Source organism: Antechinus flavipes, chromosome 6 (genome assembly GCF_016432865.1).
Source record: "Antechinus flavipes isolate AdamAnt ecotype Samford, QLD, Australia chromosome 6, AdamAnt_v2, whole genome shotgun sequence".
NCBI lineage: Eukaryota > Metazoa > Chordata > Mammalia > Dasyuromorphia > Dasyuridae > Antechinus > Antechinus flavipes.
In genome coordinates this window covers 89998955-90023430 of record NC_067403.1, presented here as the reverse complement: position 1 = coordinate 90023430, position 24476 = coordinate 89998955, and positions in this window count along the sequence as shown.

Genomic DNA, 24476 nt, shown 5'->3' with positions numbered 1-24476 from the left:
TATAGACCAATCTCCCTAATGAACATTGATGCAAAAATCTTAAATAAAATTCTAGCAAAAAGATTACAGAAAATCATTTCCAGGATAATACACCATGGCCAAATATGATTTATAACAAGGAAGCAGGGATGATTCAATATTAGGAAAACTATTAACACAATTGACTATAACAATAACCAAATTAATAAAAAATCATATGATCATCTCAATAGATGCAGAAAAAAGAATTTATAAAATCCAACACTCATTCCTCTTAAAAATATTAGAGATATAGAAATAAATGTACTTCTTCTTAAAATAGTTAGTAGCATCTATTTAAATGTGTTTCTTGTAAACAATATATTGTATGATTCTGGCTTTTAATCCAGTCTGCTATCTGCTTACATTTTATGGGAGAATTCACCCCATTTACATTTACAATGAAAACTACTAATTCTATATTTCCTGCCATCTTATTAACCCCAAATTGTACTTTTCTCTTCCTTTTTCCCTTTCCCTCCTACCCAGTATTTTACTTATGAGCACTACTTGCCTCAAGCTGTCCTCCCTCTTAAGAGAACCTCCCCCTTTCTTATACTTTTCCGTGACTATTTCTCTTTTCCCTTTTTATTTAGCCAACCTTTCCCTTTTCCCCTTTCCCTTCCCACTTTTCTTTAAGGTGAGAGAAGTTTCTTGGTGAAACCACATATGACTAATATTATTTCTTTGAGCTAAATCTGATGAGAGTAAGATTCACACAATGTTCATCCCCCTCCATTCTTTCCCTCATTTATAAAAGGTTTTCTTTGGCTCTTCATGAGATGTAATTTCCTTCATTTTACCTCCATTTTTCCCTTTTTCCAGTACAATCCCATATATATATATATAATATATATATATATATATATATATATATATATATATATTGCACTTTCTATGTATACCCATAACAGAGATATAGTTCTCAAGTGTTACTTTTTGTGTTTCTCTTGAGTTCTATATTTGGAGAACAAAATTTTTGTTTAGATCTGATCTTTTCTTCAAAAATAAATTCATTTCACCAGTTTTGTTGAATGTCTATGTTCTTCCCTGACAGAAAATGATCAGTTTAGGAGAGTAATTTATTCTTGGCTGCATTCTAACTTCCTTCACCTCTTGGAATATCATATTCCAGGCCCTTTGATCCTTTAACATGGAAGCTGCTTGGCCTGAGTCATCCTTATTGTGGCTCCTTGGCATTTGAATTGTTTCTTTCTGGCTGTTTGTATTATTTTTTCCTTGGTGCAATAGTTTTGAAATTTAGCCATGATATTCCTAGGAGTTTTAATTTTGGGGCTCTTTCAGGAGGAATTTGGTAAATTCTTTCAATGGTCATTTTACCTTCTGTTTCTATGATATGTGGCCAATTCTCTTTGATGATTTCCTTAAAGATAGTATCTAGGCTCTTTTTTTCATCACATATTTCAGGGATAACAATAATCCTTAGATTGTCTCTCCGAGGCCCATTTTCCAAGTTGGTTGTTTTCTCAATTGGGTATTTTCCATTTTTTTCTATTTTTTTTTTCATTTTGTTTGACTGATTGTTGTTGTCTCATTGAGCCATTCATTTACATATGTTCATATTTGAATTTTAGTGAATTATTTTCTTCCTTTGCTTTTTTTTTTAACTTCTTTTTGTATTTGTCCAATTGAATTTTTAAATGAGTTGTTTTGTTCTGTGGAATTTTTTTTTTCCATTTCACAACTTCTGTTTTTTAAGAAGTCATTTTCTTTTTCCATTTCATAAATTCTGTTTTTCTAGGAGTTGCTTTCTTTTTCTATATTATCAAATCTATCTTTTGATGAGTTATATGCCTTTTCCAAACCATATTGCAAAGTTTTCATTTCCTTTCCCTATTTTTCTTCTAGTTCTTTTTAAAGATACTTTTAAATTTCTTCTAGGAGAGCCTTGTGTGATGGGGATCAGGTTATATCACTTTGGGGCTTCAGCTGGAGACAATCTGTTTTTAGTCTGAGGAGACTCCTCAAATACTGAGGAGTATTTGAAATCTGTTCTTTTTCATCATAGAATCTATCTATTGTCAGAGTCCTCTTTACTTTTTTACTCATTAAAAAATATATGTAGTCTGCTTTTTAGGGTGGGGCAGGTTTTTCAAGCTCCCATGGCTGTACCGGGTCAGTGCTGATTCACACAGGTGTTTGCAGGGCATAGTCAGTTCCAGTGAGATTCTGGCACTTGGGGGCTCACTATTGATCTTTTTTATTTGTGTTGGATATTTTATAACTTCTCTTCTGATCTACTGGCTTGCAACCAGGGCAGAGTGGCCAACACTACTCTAGATTCCTGTGGATTCCTCCCTGTAGATTCTCTGCCATGCATAGTCAGCAACTCTGGCAGAGTCAGCAACATCTTGGGACTCTGCTGTCTGCACTGGTGTTTGTGCTCAGCTGTTTGTGTGAGGCTGCCTCTCTCCCGTTTCCAATTGAAATAGACCTTTTTTGGTCTGTTTTCTCCCTGTAGATTCTCTGTCACAGAGAGCCTGCATCTTCCTGGGACTCTGCACTGGCATTGTGCTCAGCCTTGTGCTTAACTGTCTCCCTTCCATTTCCAATTGAAACAGGCCTTTTCTGGAGTTCTTCAAAATTATCTTTTGCTGGCAATTTGCACTCCCAATATTTGTTGTTTCTGCCAGTCCAGAGCTAATTCAGAGGCTGGATTTGCTAATTAGTTTGAGAGTTGTAGAGAAGGTTGTAGAGAATGTGTGTCATCTCCACTATCTTGGCTCCACCCCCAGAAGTCCCATTTCATTACTTCTCAAAATTGATTGCCTTTAATTCATTTAGGGAATATATTCTCCCTCTTTGCATGTTATCCCTGCCCTCAATATAAAAACTTATAAATGAGTTACAGTGAAAATTGGATGAACCCTTTACAGCTACACAGCTGAAACTCTGAATAGGTGCACTGGAATCAGACAACCTAGCACTTAAGATTAATTACCTATTAGACAATAATTCTATTAGCATATGCTTAGAAAATGACCCTTCTCACTATTCCGTGCTGGCTCAATCTTTTGATGTATACAGATAATTATAGGAGGGATTAGGGGATGGAGTATCACAAGTCAGAGTCACTTTGGAGGAAGACAAAGAGAAGGGAGGTTGGTCAGTGGAGAGCATGTGGCAGTTTTGTCCATCCCCTTCACTTATTTCCCTAAAGGCCAAGGACTTTTGCTTATCCTGAGTCTGACTGATTTTGAGGCCTCCAGGGAGCTAATTTGGACTTTACACATAACCACTATTCCATTCACCTTAGTAGCAAATAGAAGGGGAAAAAAGCAGCATGAGAAGTAAAAGAGTTTGTATAGAGACTAACTCTACTGTTTTACAAATAAGGCTACTTAGATTGGTAATCAAGATACTTGCTCAAGAAATCACCACAAATTAGAGGCAGAAGCAGAAACAGATTTAATGATTTAATTTTCACATTTAATTCCACATTTGTGTCATTTGTTAAGTACCAGCTATGTGTAAAAACACTGGGCTAGGTGTTGGGGATAAAAAGATCATCCCCATGACTATGTGCATAATCTCAGTATGGCTAATTCCACTCTTACATATATGAGATACATGACAAAAGGCAATTGACTATTTTTTTCATAGTTCCCAAATCATTAATTCTTTAAATCTCAAGTTTCATATCAAGGTTTCCTCACAATAATTGAGCACGAATACCAGTGCAAGCAACATATATTGCATACTCAATCAATATAATTTTCAATGAAATATCAAAATAAATTAAAAGAATCATGTAACTCTGAGATCCACAGTTTTCAAAGTAAAAACACAATTTAAGTTAGTATTGTCTAAAATACAGTTTCCCTACATTCAAATATATGTTTTTGTATTTTTAAAAAATATAAAGCTTTTTAGTTTCTTAACATTCAGGTAGTTTTCAACATTTACCCCTGCAAAAACCTTGTGTTTCAATTTTTTTCCTCTGTCACATCCCTACATGCCCTCTCCTACATGGCAATTTGAACACATTAAATATATGCAATTCTTCTATACATATTTCTACTATTATCATACTGCACAAGAAAAATCAGATCAAAACAAAAAAAATGATAAAGAAAACAAAATGCAAGAAAACAACAATAAAAAAGTGAAAATACAATATTTTGATCTATATTCAGTCCCTACAGTCCTCTCTTTGGAGGCAGATGGCTCTCTCCATCACAAGACCTTTGGAACTGGCCTGAATCATCTCACTGTTGAAAAAAGCCATGTCAATCAGAATAGATTACCATATAATATTGTTGTTGCTGTGTGCAATGTTCTCCTGATTGTACTCACTTGACTTAGCATCAGTTCATACAAGTTAATCCAGGCCATTCTGAAATCATCCTCCTGATCATTTCTTATAGAACAGTAATATTCCATAACATTCATAACTTATTAAGTCATTTCACAACTAATGGGCATCCACTCAGTTTCCAGAATGGCTGCTACAAATATTTTTGCATATGTGGGTCCATTTCCCATTTTTATGATTCCTGTGGGGTACAGATCCAGCACAGACACTGCTAGAACAAAGCTTTGATAGCTTTACATTTTGATAGCTCTTTAGGCATACTTTCATATTGTTCTTTAAAATGGTTCCATCAGTTCACAACTCCACCAACAATGTGTTAATGTCCCAGTTTTCCCACAACCCCTCCAACATTCATCATTATTTTTTCCTGTCATCTTAGCCAATCTTATTGGTAGCTCAGAGTTGCCTTAATTTGCATTTCTTTGATTAATATAGATTTAGAGTATTTTTTTTCATGACTAACAAAGGTTTTAATTTCTTAATATAGACTTCTGGCCAAGATGGCAGAGAGGAGGCATATAGCTGTGTAAGCTCCGCGTTTTGTCTTAGAATCCATCTCATTACAAGACTCTGAATTAATGCTTGACTGAAAAAAAAAAAAAACAAAACACACAAATAGTTACCAAGAGAAGACATCCTTGAAATTCAGCAGAAAAGGTATGTTTTTGCTTGAGGGCAGGTACAGTTTTAGATCAGGCACAGGCTGAGGGCAAGAAGTGGCAGTGAGAGCCCTGCAGGCAGCTCACAGCTGAGCAGACCAGAGTGGGGGGGGGGGTGATCTCAGCCATCTCTGCGGGGAGAACTTTGCTACAGGATTGGATACTTTGCCCTGGCAGCAAGCCAGCAGACAAGCAGGGAAGCTAAAAACACCTGGGGTGAAGAATACAATCCCAAACAGCTGGAGTCTCTGGGGACCTGGCCACCCCTCCCCTACAGTGTCTCAGCACGCTCTCAGAGTCTCAAAGCACAGGTGCAGCACAGTCCTGCTAGTGCCTTGCTGATCCCCTTCCCACCTCCCCAACCCCCACCCCCACCCCATTCCCCTGCAGTCTGTAGAGGAAGCTCGGTAACACCACCCAGCCCCTCCCCGCAAAAAAGCAGATTCCATTTGTTTTTTTTTTTTTTTCTTTTTTTCTTTTCTCTGACAAAATGAGCAAAAAATTGAAAAGGACCTTAACCATTGACAGCTTCTATATGGATAGAGAGCACACTCTAAACTCTGAGGAGACTAAAAACAGACTCTCTCCAGGTGAATCCCCAAAGGAGGAGATCATCTGTTCCTTAGCACAGATGAATCTCATAGAAGAAATTAAAAAGGCTCTCACAAGAGAGCTAGGAGAAAAATGGGAAAAGGAGAGGGAGGCTTGGCAAGAGAGTCTGGAGAAGTCATCCCACTCATTTAAAGACAGAGTGGATAAATAAATCAAATCCTTGAAAAATAGGATTAGTGAACTGGAAAAAGAAAATAGCTCTCTAAACAATAAAATTGGCAAAATGGAAAAAAATTCCATAGAACAAAAGAACTCAATTGGACAATTAGAAAAAGATATAAAAAAAGTGAGTGAAGAAAATACTTCATTGAAAATCAGAATCGAACAAATGGAATTGAATGACTTGAAGAGACAACAAGAATCAGTCAAACAAAACCAAAAATATCAAACAATGGGAAAAAATATGAAATACCGTCTTGGGAAAACAACAGATCAGAAAAACAGAAACAGACTGGAAAATAGATCCAGGAGAGACAATCTGAGAATTATTGGACTCCCAGAAAAATATGATGCAAAAAAGAGCCTGGACACTATTTTCCAGGAAATTATCAAAGAGAACTTTCCAGAAGTCATAAAAACAGAGGGTAAAATAGACATTGAAAGAATTCATTAATCACCTACTGAAAGGGATCCTAAAATCAAAACACTAAGAAATATAGTGGCCAAATGCCAGAACCCTCAGACGAAGGAAAAAATACTGCAAGCGGCTAGAAAAACCCAATTCAAATATAGAGGAACCATAATAAAGATTACCCAGGATCTAGCAGCATCCACATTAAAAGATCGAAGGGCCTGGAATATGGTATTCTGAAAGGCAAAGGAACTTGGTATAGAACCAAAAATAACTTAGCCAGCCAGAATGGGCATCTTTTTCCAGGGAAGAAGATAGTCATTCAAGGAAATAAGGGAATTTCACCTATTTTTATGAAAAAAAAAAGAACTTAACAAAAAGCTTGATCTACAAATATAGAAATCAAGAGAAACCTAAAAAAGGTAAAAAGAAATTTTGGGAACTATATTTCTGCTATAAAGATGTATAAAGAATACATGTATACCTTATTCTAGAAACTAGAGGTGGAAAGGACATTGTAGCAGAAAAAGGGTAAAGGGGAGGGGGGGAGTACTACATATCCTAAAGAGGTAAAGGAAACCTATTATAACTGAGAGAAAGGATGGAGGGGGATGAATATAGTGGGTATCTTACTGCTATCAGAATTGGCTTTAAGAGAAAAATTGTAGACATATTCAATTTATGGGGAAACTTCTCCCACCTCATTGAAAAGTGAGAAGGGAAAAGTGAAAAAGGAAGGAATAAGGTAAGCAGAAGGGAATACGGAAACTGTGAGGGAAAGGAGTAAGATGGGGGAGGAACTCTAAGGTGGGAGGAGGGTACTAAAAAGGGAGGGCTGTGAGAAGCAAGTGGTGCTCACAAGCTTAATACTGGGAAGGGGGGGAAGGGGAAAAGAAGGGAAAAAAGCATAAACAGGGGTTAATAAGATGTCAAATAATACAGAATTGGTAATTTTAACCATAAATGTGAATGGGGTAAACTCTCCCATAAAGAGGAAACGGTTAGCAGAATGGATTAAAATCCAGAATTCTACAATATGTTATTTACAGGAAACTCACCTGAAGCAGGGAGATACATGCAAAGTAAAGGTAAAAGGTTGAAGCAAAATCTACTATGTTTCAGGTGAAGTCAAAAAAGCAGGGGTAGCCATCCTGATCTCAGATCAAGCAAAAGCAAAAATTGATCTAATTAAAAGAGATAAAGAAGGGCACTATATCTTGCTAAAGGGTAACATAGATAATGAAGCAATATCAATATTAAACATATATGCACCAAGTAGTGTAGCATCTAAATTCTTAAAAGAGAAATTCAGAAAGCTGCAAGAAGAAATAGACAGCAAAACTATAATAGTGGGAGATCTCAACCTTGCATTCTCAGATTTAGATAAATCAAACCACAAAATAAATAAGAAAGAAGTCAAAGAGGTAAATAGAATACTAGAAAAGTTAGATATGATAGATCTCTGGACAAAATGAAATGGAGACAGAAAGGAGCACACTTTCTTTTTAGCAGTTCATGGAACCTATACAAAAATTGACCCTATATTAGGACATAAAAACCTCAAACTCAAATGAAGTAAGGCAGAAATAGTAAATGCATTTTTTTCAGACCATGATACAATGAAAATTACATTCAACAAAAAGCCAGAGGAAAGTAGGCAAAAAAAAAAATTGGAAACTAAATAATCTCATACTAAAGAATGATTGGGTGAAACAGCAAATCATAGACATAATTAATAACTTCACCCAAGAAAATGACAATAATGAGACATCATACCAAAATTTATGGGATGCAGCCAAAGTGATAATAAGGGGAAATTTCATATCTCTAGAGGCCTACTTGCATAAAATAGAGAAAGAGAAGGTCAATGAATTGGGCTTGCAATTAAAAATGCTAGAAAAGGAACAAATTTAACCCCCCCCCCCCCAGTCAAACACTAAATTTGAAATTCTGAAAATAAAAGGAGAAATCAATAAAATTGAAAGTAAAGAAACAAAAAAACAAACAAACAAACAAAAACTACTGAATTAATTAATAAAACCAAGAGTTGGTTCTATGTTAAAAAAAAAAAAATAGACAAACCCTTAGTAAATCTTATTTAAAAAAGGAAAGAGGAAAATCAAATTGTTAGTCTTAAAAATGAAAAGGGAGAACTAGCCACTAATGAAGAGGAAATTAGAGCAATAATTAGGAGTTACTTTGCCCAACTTTATGCCAATAAATTTGACAACTTAAATGAAATGGAAGAATACCTTCTAAAATATAGCTTGCCCAAACTAATAGAGGAAGAAGTAAATATCCTAAACAGTCCCATCTCAGAAAAAAGAAATAGAAAAAGCTATTAACCAACTCCCTAAGAAAAAATCCCCAGGACCAGATGGATTTACATGTGAATTCTACCAAACATTTAAAGAACAATTAACTCCAATGCTAAATAAACTATTTGAAAAAAAATAGGGATTGAAGGACTCCTACCAAACTCCTTTTACGATACAGACATAGTACTGATACTTAAACCAGGTAGGCTGAAAACAGAAAGAAAATTATAGACCGATCTCACTAATGAATGTTGATGCTAAAATCTTAAATAAAATATTAGCAAAAAGATTACAGAAAATCATCCCCAGGATAATACACTATGACCACATAGGATTTATACCAGGAATGTAGGGCTGGTTCAATATTAGGAAAACTATTAGCATAATCAACTATATCAATAACCAACCAAACAAAAACTGCATGATCTCAATAGATGCAGAAAAAGCATCTGATAAAATGCAACATCCATTCCTAATAAAAACACTTGAGATTATAGGAATAAATGGACTTTTCCTTAAAATATTTAGGAGCATATATTTAAAACTGTCAGTAAGCTTCATATGCAATGGGGAAAAACTGCAATCTTTCCCAGTAAGATCTGGAGTGAAGCAAGGTTGGCCACTATCACCATTGTTATTCAGTATTGTATTAGAAACACAAGCCTCTGCAATAAGAATCGAGAAAGAGATTAAAGGAATTAGAGTAGGCAATGAGGAAACCAAACTATCTCTCTTTGCAGATGATATGATGGTATACCTAGAGAAACCCAAAGATTCTACTAAAAAGCTATTAGAAATAATTCATAACTTTAGCAAAGTAGCAGGATACAAAATAAATCCCCATAAATCCTCAGCATTTTTATACATCACCAACAAAATCCAACAGCAAGAGATACAAAGAGAAATTCCATTCAAAATAACTGTCGACCACATAAAATATATGGGAATCTATCACCAAAGGAAAGTCAGGAATTATATAAGCAAAATTACAAAAAAAAAAAAAAAAAAAAAAAAAAAAAACTTTCCACACAAATAAAGTCAGACTTAAATAATTGGAATAATATTAAGTGCCCTTGGATAGGCTGAGTGAATATAGTAAAGATGACAATACTCCCTAAACTAATCTTTTTATTTAGTATTATACCAATCAGACTTCCAAGAAAATATTTTAATGATCTAGAAAAAATAACAAGAAAATTCATATGGAACAATAAAAGTCGAGAATCCCAAGGGAATTAATAATAATAATAAAAAAATCAAATGAAGGTGGCCTAGCTGTACTTGATCTAAAATTATCACCAAAACCCTTTGGTATTGGCTAAGAAATAGATTAGTTGATCAGTGGAATAGGTTAGGTTCACAAGACAGAATAGTCAACTATAGCAATCTAGTGTTTGAGAAACCCAAAGATCCTAACTTTGGGGATAAGAATTCATTATTTGATCAAAACTGCTGTAGTAACTGTAAATTAGTATGGCAGAAATTAGGCATGGACCCACACTTAACACCGTATACCAAAGATAAGATCAAAATGGGTCCATGATCTAGGCATAAAGAATGAGATTATAAATAAATTAGAGGAACATAGGATAGTTTATCTCTCAGACTTGTGGAGGAGAAAGAAATTTGTGACCAAAGATGAACTAGAGATCATTACTGATCACAAAATAGAAAATTTTGATTATATCAAATTAAAAAGCCTTTGTACAAACAAAACTAATGCAAACCAGATTAGAAGGGAAACAACAAACTGGCAAAACATCTTCACAGTTAAAGGTTCTGATAAAGGACTCATTTCCAAAATATATAGAGAATTGACTCTAATTTATAAGAAATCAAGCCATTCTCCAATTGATAAATGGTCAAAGGATATGAACAGACAAATTTCAGATGATGAAATTGAAACTATTTCCACTCATATGAAAGAGTGTTCCAAATCACTATTGATCAGAGAAATGCAAATTAAGACAACTCTGAGATATCATTACATACCTGTCAGATTGGCTAAGATGTCAGGAAAAAATAATGATGAATGTTGGAGGGGATGCGGGAAAACTGGGACACTGATGCATTGTTGGTGGAGTTGTGAATGAATCCAACCATTCTGGAAAGCAATCTGGAATTATGCCCCAAAAGTTATGAAACTATGCATACCCTTTGATCTAGCAGTGTTACTTCTGGGCTTATATCCCAAAGAAATACTAAAGAAGGGAAAGGGACCTGTATGTGCCAAAATGTTTGTGGCAACCCTGTTTGTAGTGTCTAGAAACTGGAAAATGAATGGATGCCCATCAATTGGAGAATGGTTGGGTAAATTGTGATATGTGAATGTTATGGAATATTATTGTTCTGTAAGAAATGACCAGCAGGATGAATACAGAGAGGCTTGGAGAGACCTACATGAACTGATGCTAAGTGAAATGAGCAGAACCAGGAGATCATTATATACTTAAATAACAATACTGTATGAAGGTGTATTCTGTTGGAAGTGGATTTCTTTGACAAAGAGACCTAACTCAGTTTCAATTGATCAATGATGGACAGAAGCAGCTACACCCAAAGAAAGAACACTGGGAAATGAATGTAAACTATTTGCATTTTTTGTTTTTCTTCCCGGGTTATTTTTACCTTCTGAATCCAATTCTCTCTGTGCAACAAGAGAACTGTTAGGTTCTGCATACATATATTGTATCTAGGATACTGCAACATATTTAACATATATAAGACTGCTTGCCATCTAGGGGTGGGGGTGGAGGGAGGGAGGGAAAAAATTGGAACAGAAGTGAGTGCAAGGGATAATGTTATAAAAAATTACCCTGGCATGGGTTCTGTCAATAAAAAGTTATTATCAAATTTAAAAAAGAAAAGAAATTTTTTTAAATAAAAATTTCTTAATATAAAAATTGTCTGTTCATATCCTTTGAGCATTTATCAATTGTAGAATGGCCTGTATTTTTATAATTTGAGTCGTCTCTATATATTTTAGAAATATATCTATTTTTTTTCAGAACCATCGGATGTAAATCTTTTCCCCATTTACTGCTTCTCTCCTAAACTTGATGACATTGGGTTTGTTTATTAAATAGTAATAATAATAATAATAATAATAATAAAATTTAATATAATCAAAATTGTTCGTTTTGCATTCCATAATGTACTCTAGTTGGTTTTTGGTCACCAATTCCTTTCTTCTCCACAGACCCAAGTGGTAGACTATTCTTTGACCTTTTAATTTGCTTATAGTACAATTATTTATTTCTAAATCTTGAATCCATTTTGATCTTATCTTGGTATAAAGAGTTAGGTGTGGGACAATGCCTAGTTTCTGCCATACTAATTTCCAATTTTCTGAGCTATTTTTCTCACATAATTCTTATCAGAATCTGAGGTCTCTGGGTTTATCAAACATTACATTACTATAGTCATTGACCATTATATCTTGTGAACCTAACCTATTCCACTGATTGACTATTATTTCTTAGCTGGTGCCAAATTATTTTGATGATTGCTGCTTAATACTAGAGTTTTAGATCTTGTAAAGTTAGACTACCTTCATTTGATTTTTGTCATTAATTCCTTGAAATTCTTGAATGTTTATTCTTTCATATCAGCTTTGTAATTATTTTTTCTAGCTCTGTAAAATAATTTCTTGATAGTTTAATTGATAGGCACTAAACAAGTAGATTAATTTAGATACATTTGTCATTTTTATAGTCTTAGCTTAGCCTATCCATTAGCACATGACATTATTCCAATTGATTAGTTTTGACTTTATTTGTGTGGAAAGTATTTTGTAATTATGTTCATATAGTTCTGACGACCACCTCTCCCAAACAGCCCTCCCTTTTCACAGCCTCTCCCCCTTTATTATAACTTTCCCCTATTACTTTTGTTTTCCCTTCTTTTAGCTTCCCCCTTTCTTTTCCCCTTTCCCCTTCCATCCCATTTCCCTATGAGATGAGACAAGTTTCTTTGTGGAGCTAAATGCGTCTTATATTCTCTCTTTGAGCAATATTTGATGAGAGTAACAATGTTCATTCCCCTCCCTTCTTTCCTTCAGTTATAATAGATCTTCTTTACTTCCTTATGAAATGTAATTTCACCCATTTTTTCCCCATTTTTCTCTTTTTCTGGTTCAATCCCTTTTTCAGCTCTAGTTTCTTTTTTTTAATCACAATAAAATCAAATTATACCTGTACTCTCTAAATATGCCTATAACAGAGATATATTTCTCAGGAGTTCTTTCCTTTTTTATCTTTTTATGCTTCTCTTGAGTTCTACTTTTGGAAATCAATTTTTTTTTGTTCAGCTCTGGTCTTTTCATCAGAAATAATAAAATTTATCTATATTATTGAATGTCCATCTTCTTTCCTCAATGATAATGCTCAATTTAGTTGGATAGCTTATTCTTGGCTGTAATCCAAGTTATTTTGCCTTTCAGAATATCAGATTCCAGGCCTTTTGATCCTTTAAGGTGGAAGCTGCTAAGTCATGGGTAATCCTAATTGTGGCTACTTGATATTTGAATTGTTTTCTTTTTTTCCTTGGCTGCTCATAATATTTTTTTTTTTCCTTGGTCCCATAATTCTGAAATTTAGCTATGATATTCTTTGGAGTTTTTATTCTGGGGTCTCTTTCAGGAAGTGATCAGTGAATCATTTCAATGAATATTTTACCTTCTGGATCTACAACATCAGAGCACTTTTTCTTGATGATTTTCTGAAACATAATATATAGGCTCTGTTTTCAAAATGGTTTTCAGAAATTCCAATAATCTTTAGATTGTCCTTCCCTGATCTATTTATCAAGTCAGTTGGTTTTCCAATGAGGTATTTTATATTTTTTCCAATTATTTTTTATTTTTTTTAGTTTTTAATTTTTTTTTGACTTATAGTTGATATGTCATTGAGTCATTCATTTCCCTTTGTTCAGTTCTAATTTATAATGAATTGTTTTCTTCAGCTCTACCTCCTTTAGTTGCTTTTGTATTTAGCCAATTGTATTTTTAAAGGTGTTGATTTGTTCAATGATTTTTTTGTTCCATTACAAATTCTGTTTTTCAAGGAGTTATTTTCCTTTGTTCCATTTTGTCAAATCTATTTTGTAAGAAGTTTTATATATATATATTGCATTTTTACTGTCTATTTTGTAAGGAACTTTCTTCAGATAATTTTTGTGTTTTCTTTTCTAAACCCTCCTGCAATGTTCTTATTTTCTTTCCTAATTTTTCTTCTAACTCTGTTTAAAGATCCCTTTTTGAGTTCTTCCACTAGAGCCTTGTTGGACTTATTCACCTTTTGGAGCATCATCTGGAGATGATCTGCTTTTAGTTTCCTCAGGGTTTGAAATCTGTTCTTCTCTTTCTCCATAAATACTACCTATAGTCAGAGGTTGTTTGTTTGTTTGTTTGTTTTGCTCACTTTTATTTTATTTTATTATAGCTTTTTATTTACAAAACATATGCATGGGTAATTTTTTCAACATTGACCCTTGCAAAGCCTTTTGTTCCAAATTTTCCCCTCCTTCCTCCTACATTTTTCCCTATATGGCAGGTAGTTCAATACATGTTAAATATGTTAAATCCAATATATGTATACCTTTTTATACAGTTATCTTGCTGTTTTGCTCATTAAAAAAAAAAAAGGTTTAGGTCTGCTTTGGGGGGCAAAAGGAAGATTGTCCAAACTTTTTCTATAGGTGACAGTGGCTGTGCTGGTTCAGTGCTGACTAACGTCTAGTGCTGGGTTGGCATGGCCAGATTCAGCATTATTCTGGGGCTTAAGGGCTCACTATTTGCCTTTTGTATTTGTGTTGGATGTCTTGCAGCTAATTTGTTGATCTACTAGCTCGCAATCAAGACAGAGTAGCCAACACTGCTGTGGATTCCTCCAATTATATTCCACGGCTCATGGGATGCCGCACTTCCCTGGGTTCTTGCACTGGCTTGCACTCAGCCCCTTCCTCCATGCCCACTTGAAACAGACCTTTTCTGAAATCCTTCCAAATTGTCTTCTGCTGGAAATTTGTAACACACCAAATATTTGTGGGTTCTGTTACTCCCAAACCAGTTTAGAGGCTTGATTTGAGGAATATCAGGGAGAGCTCATAAAAAGATGTGCTTCCTCTCTGCCTTCTTGGCTCTGCCTCCCCAAAACTTTTTTTTTTTTTAAGGAGTGGTTTTATTCAGACAATTTCTGTGTTTTCTTATCCATAACTATAATTTCCTTTTACCCTTTTTCTTCCAACTCTCTTTTACAATCATTTTTGAATTCTTCCAAGAAAGCTTTTTTAACTGGGACCAACTGATATCACTCTTTCAGGCTTCATCTGGAAACATTTTGCCCTTGGTGTCCTCAGATTTTGAGATCTCTTTTTCAGAGCTCTTTTGGCTTTTTTGCTCATTTTTAACAGTTGAGGTCTGCTCTTCAGGCAAAGGGACATTGTCCAAAGCTTCCACTACAGGTCATTGTGGCTTCACATTATCCTGGAATCAGTGCTGCTAACTTCCTTTTATTGCTTAGTAGGTATGGCCAATTCCAGCATTATCCCAGGGTTCAGCAACTCACTATTTGTGTTCTGTTGTGTTGGAGTTCTCACATTTGGTCTGTTTATCCACTGGCTTCTGAACCAGGTCAAAGTAGCAATCACTGGTGTTTTTTTTTTGGCTAGGAGCCTCCCATTAGATTCCCCCAACACTCCAAAGCCTCTCTGCCATGGGTCTCCCTCTATTACACCTGCACTGGCCTGCAAAGCTCTCCACCACTGCCTAATTGAGACAGATGTTTTCTGATATTCTTCCAAAATATTCTGCTTCTGGAAATTCATTACATTCCAAACATTTGTGAGTTCTGTCACTCCAAAACCCATTCAGAGGCTTGATCTTGTGTTGCTCTGAGGAAAGCCAAGAACAGCTCAGACAAAGACATGTCTATTCTCTTCCTTGTTGGCTCTGCCTTTTATTTTATTTTTTAATAAATAATAAAAATTATAAACAATGCAGTAAGTTATTTTTTAAAAAAATCTAAAAGTTAAATTATCTCAAAAACAATAACTTTCATTGGATCCTATTTCTATTTCTTTTAATGGAAAATCATAGTTTCTCTACTTTTCAAGTATCAACATGAAATGACATATCAGGAAAAAAATTGTATTTTCTTTGACTCTTAAATGCAATTTTAAAATTTGTATTATTTTAAGCAATTTGCTGAATTTAATAATTTTGTCCTATGCTGATTTAAGTGCTACATGTATCCTCATGTGATTATAATACTTTGTGTATATTACATTTTAAATGATTGAAATGAATTTCACCTCAATTCTTCATGAGAAATTCAATAGAAAATGGTTAACTATAAGAAAGATGAGTTTTTAAGTGAAAAGAATTCTGAAAGCATAGAGGAAATGCTAAAGAATTAAAGAGAACATGGAGAAATAAAAATGAAACTAACATCAAGGAAATTTCTCTTAGATAAACAGATTCATAAATCTTTAGGAAATAATATTCAATAATATTCAAAACTAAATTAAGTGAAACTGATGACTTAAGTGTACTATTCATTTTCTAAAACATTAGATGACTTGAAATTTAATGCTAAAACAAATAAGAATACATATTGGCATATGGACATATATATATTTCAACAATAGCTCATTTTCTTAAAAAAATGCTTTAAGATTTTGCAGCATGTTAGTCACTTTTGACCCAGTGAGTTAGGCAATGAATGTATCATTAACCTCACTTTATATATGATAGACAATTACGGAGAATGGTAAGAGGAAAGTCCAAAATGATGGAAGATTCCTAAAGACATAGTTGGTTTCTAAAAGTTTCTGTTTATATATATCATCTCATTTACTGCATTAAATGCAAGAAAACAAAAGTGTCTCCTCTTACCAAGAATTTCAGTTTTAAGATAGCCTGCATTTGATACCTACTGGTAATGTATTTCTAGGAAAGTAATTTCACTTTGTATTTTCTTAGATAGAACACAGGCTAAAACCCAGCCAAACTCTCCCAAAATTCACTTTAGATAATTTGAAAACAATACCCCTAATGAATTTTGGAACAAAAGAAAAGATAAAAGTTCACAGGAAGAGTTTTTTTTTTTTTCTCCAACTAAGACAATTTTGAGGTCTGTAGGAGAGGTCTGAAACACTGGGGTGTATTAAAGCTGAACTCTTACTCTATTCCAATCAGTATTAATCAATTTGATAGAATCAAATCAAAGTTTTGAATAAAAGGCCTCAGTGCTGTGAGCTGCAGATTCTAAGCTCACTTACTTAACTCTAGGAAGTTAACTAAACATCCTCCACCCCTGTTTCTCCTTGTCATGGTGACCAAGACCAGCATGGCAGAGATTACAACTATATGGAAAGTATGCAAAAATATTTTGTACCTCTGGACCATAACCTGTTCAACAGAACAGTTGACCCTCTTAGGACCACTTAGATCACTATGATTGCTTGTACTATTTACTCATAGTTAATATGAGGAAAAACCTGTTATATTCCTTACTTTACCCAACTTGTTATTTTGCTTATTTTATCTTACGTATCATCACTCAATGGAATTATTCTGTATTTGGTATAGCTGTTCCAGAATGATTGGATATATAACCCTATAAAAATAGGGCTCTGGAAGAAGGAGGCAGCTTAAATCATGAGGAACACATGAGGTTCAATTTATTACAGGGGACTATGGCCCCTTTAATAAAATGCTATTGGCACAGAGTTCTGTCTCATTCTCTTTTACTATAGGGGAGATAATTTTTATCTCCACAGTTCAGTCCAGAGATGCTAAGGTATTCAGATAATGCTCAGAAAAAGATTATATTTGACACTTTGCTATCTGTATGAAATGATTGGCAATTCCTTTGTTCATAAAATATTCTGGGTATCAATTCCAGGACAAATAGGAGACCTTGTGATTGGTCACAAGAGAGTATAAGCCCTGGTCATATTTCCAGTGTGGAACTCCAGTATTGTGACTGCAGAAGAGAAGGAGTCTGTCCTGAGTAAAGACCATGATACAGACCAGGAGAGCAAAAAGCATCTCTTTCAAGAAACCACCACCTTGGAATCACTGAAAAGTTGAAGAACTACCCCCCCCCAAAAAAAAAAAAAAAGAGTTCTGTAAACAACAGCACAGAAAAACTCTAATGTTTGGAACAGTACTTCTTGTCTTTCAGAGGAGCAGAATCCATCTTATAAAGTTCAAGTGAAAAAATAAACTAGGGAGATGCAAACAATAAAAGTAACTTGACCAGAAAAAACTATTAAGATAGAAGAGAAAACAAGTTATAAACTCAGACAGCAATGTGAAAGTAGTCCTAAGCCAAATCTCAAAGAAAAATAGAGATTGGATCCAAGCCTCCCATGAATACTTGGAAGAAAGAAAACAATAAGAATGGTAGAGAAAACCATGGAAAAAGAACTGATGTTGAATTAAATTATGAAATTAAAAGCCTAGTAAAAGAGGCAAAACATACTATAGAAAATATAACTTTTAAAATTGGCCTAATGGAAAAAGAAACACAAAAATGCACTAAAAGAGAAAAGAAAATACCTCATTTAAGAGCAAACTTGTTCACAATAGAAAAAGAGATACAAAAACTTACTGAAGAAAATTACTTGAAAAGTAAAATTGGGAAAGTGAAATCTAATGACTAAATAAGACTTTAAGGAAAAAATAAAACAAATTGAAAAAATTGAAAAAAAAATAGAACAAAATGAAAAACACCTCTTTGGAAAAACAACTGACCTGATAATAGATTTAGAAGAAATAATGTAAGATATTTTGGGCTATCTGAAAAGCAGAATATGGTGGGGAAGGCTAAAATCATATTTCAAAATTGTCAAGGAAAACTGAACTGATTTGATATCTGAGATTCAGAGGGCAAAATTAAAATTACAAGAATTCATCAACTATCTAATTAATGAGATCCTTAAATCAAAAAAAAAATACCTAGGCATATAACTGTCAAATTCTCATGCTCCCAGGTCAAGGAGAAAATATTTCAAGTAGTCAGAAAGACACAATTCAAATATCATGGAGCCACAGTCATGATAACTCGATATTTAGTTGCTTCAATGTTAGAAGAGCTGAGATCTTAAAATATTATATTTTAGAAGGCAAAGGACTTATGATTACAATTACTAATCACATAGATAGAAAAATGAAGCATAATCCTTCTGGGGAGGGAATCAATGTTTAAGGAAAAGAAGGATTTTCACCCATTCCTGATGATAAGACCACAGAAATATAGAAAATTTGACTTTCAAATAGAGGACTCAAGAAAAGCATTAAAAAGCAAACATAAAAATAATCATAAATGACTAAACAGAAGTAAATTTTTTATATTTTTATATAGAAAGATGATGCTTGTAACTCTTATGACTATAATGAAATGATCTCTAATGAAAGAATGAGAAAGATGTTCTGATAGAAGCTGGAAGGGGGTGGTAGAATGGGATATATTTCTTCATATAAAGGATATAGGCAAGAAAGTGCTTTTCTAGTGGAGGAAAAAATGGGTGGTAGAGGCAGACAATGCTGGAACTTCACTTTCATTGGGATTGATTTAAAGAGAGAAGAATGTATATCCACCTCCAGTTGGTTATATAAATATAATGGAGAGATAGAAGGAAAAGATAATTAGATGTGAGGGAAAAAATTATGGAGGAAGATGGCTTGGTGAAGGCAGTGATTGAAAGCAAAACAGACTTTTCAGAAGGGACAGGATAGAAAAATGGAGCGAAGAATAAACAGAAGAAAATGGGAAGAAGGAAAACAATAATTTTTTTTAATTTAATTTTATTTAATAATAACTTTGTATTGACAGAATCCATGCCAGGATAATTTTTACACAGCATTATCCCTTGCAATCACTTATGTTTCGTTTTTTCCCCTCCCTCCCTCCTCCCCTCCCCAAGATGGCAAGCAGTCCTATATATGTTAAATATGTTGCAGTATATCCTAGATACAATACACATTTACAGAACCGAACAGTACTCCCGCTGCACAGGGAGAATTGGATTCAGAAGGTAAAAATAACTCAGGAAGAAAATCAAAAATCAAATAGTTCACATTCATTTCCCAGTGTTCCTTCTTTGGGTGTAGCTGTTTCTGTCCATCATTTATCCAATGAAACTCAGTTAAGTCTCTTTGTCAGAGAAATCCACTTCCATCAGAATACATCCTTATACAATATCGTTGTCGAAGTGTATAATGATCTCCTGGTTCTGCTCATCTTACTTAGCATCAGTCCATGTAGGTCTCTCCAAGCCTCTCTGTATTCATCCTGCTGGTCATTCCTTACAGAGCAATAATATTCCATAACATTCATATACCACAATTTACCCAGCCATTCTCCAATTGATGGGCATCCATTCATTTTCCAGTTTCTAGCCACTACAAACAGGGCTGCTACAAACATTTTGGCACATACAGGTCCCTTTCCCTTTTTTAGTATCTCTTTGGGGTATAAGCCCAATAGAAACACTGCTGGATCAAAGGGTATGCACAGTTTGATAACTTTTTGGGCATAATTCCAGATTGCTCTCCAGAATGGCTGGATTCATTCACGACTCCACCAACAATGCATCAGTGTCCCCGTTTTCCCGCATCCCCTCCCACATTCATCATTATTTTTTCCTGTCATCTTAGCCAATCTGACAGGTGTGTAGTGATATCTCAGAGTTGTCTTAATTTGCATTTCTCTGATCAATAGTGATTTGGAACACTCTTTCATGTGAGTGGTAATAGTTTCAATTTCTTCATCTGAAAATTGTCTGTTCATATCCTTTGACCATTTATCAATTGGAGAATGGCTTGATTTTTTATAAATTTGAGTCAGTTCTCTATATATTTTGGAAATGAGGCCTTTATCAGAACCTTTAATTGTAAAGATGTTTTCCCAGTTTGTTGCTTCCCTATTAATCTTGTTTGCATTCGTTCTGTTTGTACAAAGGCTTTTTAATTTGATATAATCAAAATTTTCTATTTTGTGATCGGTAATGGTCTCTAGTTCATCTTTGGTCACAAATTTCTTTCTCCTCCACAAGTCTGAGAGATAAACTATCCTATGTTCCTCTAATTTATTTATAATCTCGTTCTTTATGCCTAGGTCATGGACCCATTTTGATCTTATCTTGGTATGTGGTGTTAAGTGTGGGTCCTTGCCTAATTTCTGCCATACTAATTTCCAGTTATCCCAGCAGTTTTTATCAAATAATGAAATCTTATCCCAAAATTTAGAATCTTTGGGTTTGTCAAACACTAGATTGCTATAGTTGACTATTCTGTCTTGTGAACCTAACCTTTTCCACTGATCAACTAATCTATTTCTAAGCCAATACCAAATGGTTTTGGTGACTGCTGCTTTATAATATAATTTTAGATCAGGTACAGCTAGACCACTTTCATTTGATTTTTTTTTCATTAATTCCCTTGAGATTCTCGACTTTTTATTGTTCCATATGAATTTTGTTGTTATTTTTTCTAAATCATTAAAATATTTTCTTGGAAGTCTGATTGGTATAGCACTAAATAAATAGATTAGTTTAGGGAGTATTGTCATCTTTATTATATTCGCTCGGCCTATCCAAGAGCACTTAATATTTTTCCAATTATTTAAGTCTGACTTTATTTGTGTGAAAACTTTTTTGTAATTTTGCTCATATAATTCCCGACTTTCCTTTGGTAGGTAGATTCCCAAATATTTTATGCTATTAACAGTTATTTTGAATGGAATTTCTCTTTGTATCTCTTGCTCTTGGATTTTGTTGGTGGTGTATAAGAATGCTGAGGATTTATGGGGATTTATTTTGTATCCTGCTACTTTGCTAAAATTATGAATTATTTCTAATAGCTTTTTAGTAGAATCTCTGGGGTTTTCTAGGTATACCATCATATCATCTGCAAAGAGTGATAGTTTGGTTTCCTCATTGCCTACTCTAATTCCTTTAATCTCTTTCTTGACTCTTATTGCAGATGCTAGTGTTTCTAATACAATATTGAATAATAATGGTGATAGTGGACAACCTTGTTTCACTCCAGATCTTACTGGGAAAGGTTCCAGTTTTTCCCCATTGCATATGATGCTTACTGACAGTTTTAAATATATGCTCCTAAATATTTTAAGGAAAAGTCCATTTATTCCTATACTCTCAAGTGTTTTTATTAGGAATGGATGTTGCATTTTATCAGATGCTTTTTCTGCATCTATTGAGATCATACAGTTTTTGTTTGGTTGGTTATTGATATAGTTGATTATGCTAATAGTTTTCCTAATATTGAACCAGCCCTGCATTCCTGGTATAAATCCTATTGGTCATAGTGTATTATCCTGGGGATGATTTTCTGTAATCTTTTTGCTAATATTTTATTTAAGATTTTAGCATCAATATTCATTAGGGAGATTGGTCTATAATTTTCTTTCTCTGTTTTCAGCCTACCTGGTTTAGGTATCAGTACCATATCTGTGTCATAAAAGGAGTTTGGTAGGACTCCTTCAATCCCTACTTCTTCAAATAGTTTATTTAGCATTGGAGTTAATCTTTAAATGTTTGATAGAATTCAGATGTAAATCCATCTGGTCCTGGGGTTTTTTCTTAGGGAGTTGATTGATAGTTTGTTCTATTTCTTTTTCTGAGATAGGAGTGTTTAGGATATTTACTTCTTCCTCTGTTAGTTTAGGCAAGTTATATTTTTGGAGGTATTCTTCTATTTCATTTAAGTTGTCGAATTTATTGGCGTAAATGTGGGCAAAGTAACTCCTAATTATTGCTCTAATTTCCTCTTCGTTAGTGGTGAGTTCTCCCTTTTCATTTTTAAGACTAACAATTTGATTTTCCTCTTTCCTTTTTTTAATCAGATTTACTAAGGGTTTGTCTATTTTGTTGGTTTTTTCATAGAACCAACTCTTAGTTTTATTAATTAATTCAATAGTTTTTTTACTTTCAATTTTATTGATCTCTCCTTTTATTTTTTGAATTTCAAGTTTAGTGTTTGATTGGGGGTTTTTAATTTGTTCCTTTTCTAGCATTTTTAGTTGCAAGCCCAATTCATTGACCTTCTCTTTCTCTATTTTATACAAATAGGCCTCTAGAGATATGAGATTTCCCCTTATTACCGCTTTGGCTGCATCCCATACATTTTGGTATGATGTCTCATTATTATCGTTTTCTTGGATGAAGTTATTAATTATGTCTATAATTTGCTGTTTCACCCAATCATTCTTTAGTATGAGATTATTTAGTTTCCAATTACTTTTTGGTCTACTTTCCTGTGGCTTTTTATTGAATGTAATTTTCAATGCATCATGGTCTGAAAAGGATGCATTTACTATTTCTGCCTTACTGCATTTGAGTTTGAGGTTTTTATGTCCTAATATATGGTCAATTTTTGTATAAGTTCCATGAACTGCTGAAAAGAAGGTGTACTCCTTTCTGTCCCCATTACATTTTCTCCAGAGATCTATCATATCTAATTTTTCTAGTATTCTATTTATCTCTTTGACTTCTTTCTTATTTATTTTGTGGTTTGATTTATCTAATTCTGAGAGTGCAAGGTTGAGATCTCCCACTATTATAGTTTTACTGTCTATTTCTTCTTGCAGCTCTCTTAATTTCTCTTTTAAGAATTTAGATGCTACACTACTTGGTGCATATATGTTTAATATAGATACTTCTTCATTATTCATTCTACCCTTTAGCAAGATATAGTGCCCTTCCTTATCTCTTTTGATTAGATCAATTTTTGCTTTAGCTTGATCTGAGATCAGGATGGCTACCCCTGCTTTTTTGGCTTCACCTGAAGCATAGTAGGTTTTGCTCCAACCTTTTACCTTTAACCTGCATGTATCACCCCGCTTCAGGTGTGTTTCCTGTAAACAACATATTGTAGGATTCTGGCTTTTGATCCATTCTGCTAACCACTTCCTCTTTATAGAGGAGTTTACCCCATTCACATTTATGGTTAAAATGACCAATTCTGTATTACTTGCCATCTTGTTAACCTCGGTTTATGCTATTCTCCCTTCTTACTCCCTTACCCCCCTTCCCAGTATTAAGCTTGTGAGCACCACTTGCTTCTCACAGCCCTCCCTTTTTTAGTATTCCCCCCCTCTTAAAGTTCCCCCCCCTAACTTATCCCTTTCCCTCCCAGTTACCGTATTCCCTTCCACTTACCTTATTCCTTCCCTTTTCACTTAGGAAAACAATAGTTAATGAATAACTGAGAAAACCCATATAACAGAAGTAAATAGCAGACTGGAAATCATAATACAACAATATGTCATATGTAAGAGATAAAAAGACAGACAGAGTTAAAATGAAGGACTGGAACAAATTCAATTATGCTTCACCTGAAGTGAAGAGCACAAGCATGGTAACCATAATTTCAGACAAGACAAAAGCAGTATTTCAGGAAAACTATATTTTGTTTTAAAAAAAATACTATTTACAATCCAGAAATATATATTTAAAACATGGCAAGTTTCTGAAATGTAATGAAATTGAGTCAAATTTATAAAAAATAAGACCATTCTCCAACTGACAGATGGATCAAGTTTTATGAATAGGCAGTTTTCTGAAGAAGAAATCAAAGATGCCTTTAGTCATATAAAAAATGTTATAAACACCTATTGGTTTTATAAATACACACACAGATTCTGAGGTACTGCCTTGCAACTATCAAAAGTGACAATACTGGAGGAGATGAGGAAAACAATAAATACTCAAATAGGTTGTTTGGTGTTGCTAGATCAGAGAATTGATTCACTCATCTGGACAACAATCTAGAACTATGTTCAAAGGGTTGTAAAACTATCCCTAGCCCCTAATCAAACATTACCACTACTAAGTGTATATAATAAATAAATCAAAGAAAAAGGAAAAGAACTAATATGTGCATGAAAATATCAGGTTTTTTGTGGTGACAAAAAATTTGGAAGTTAAAGCAT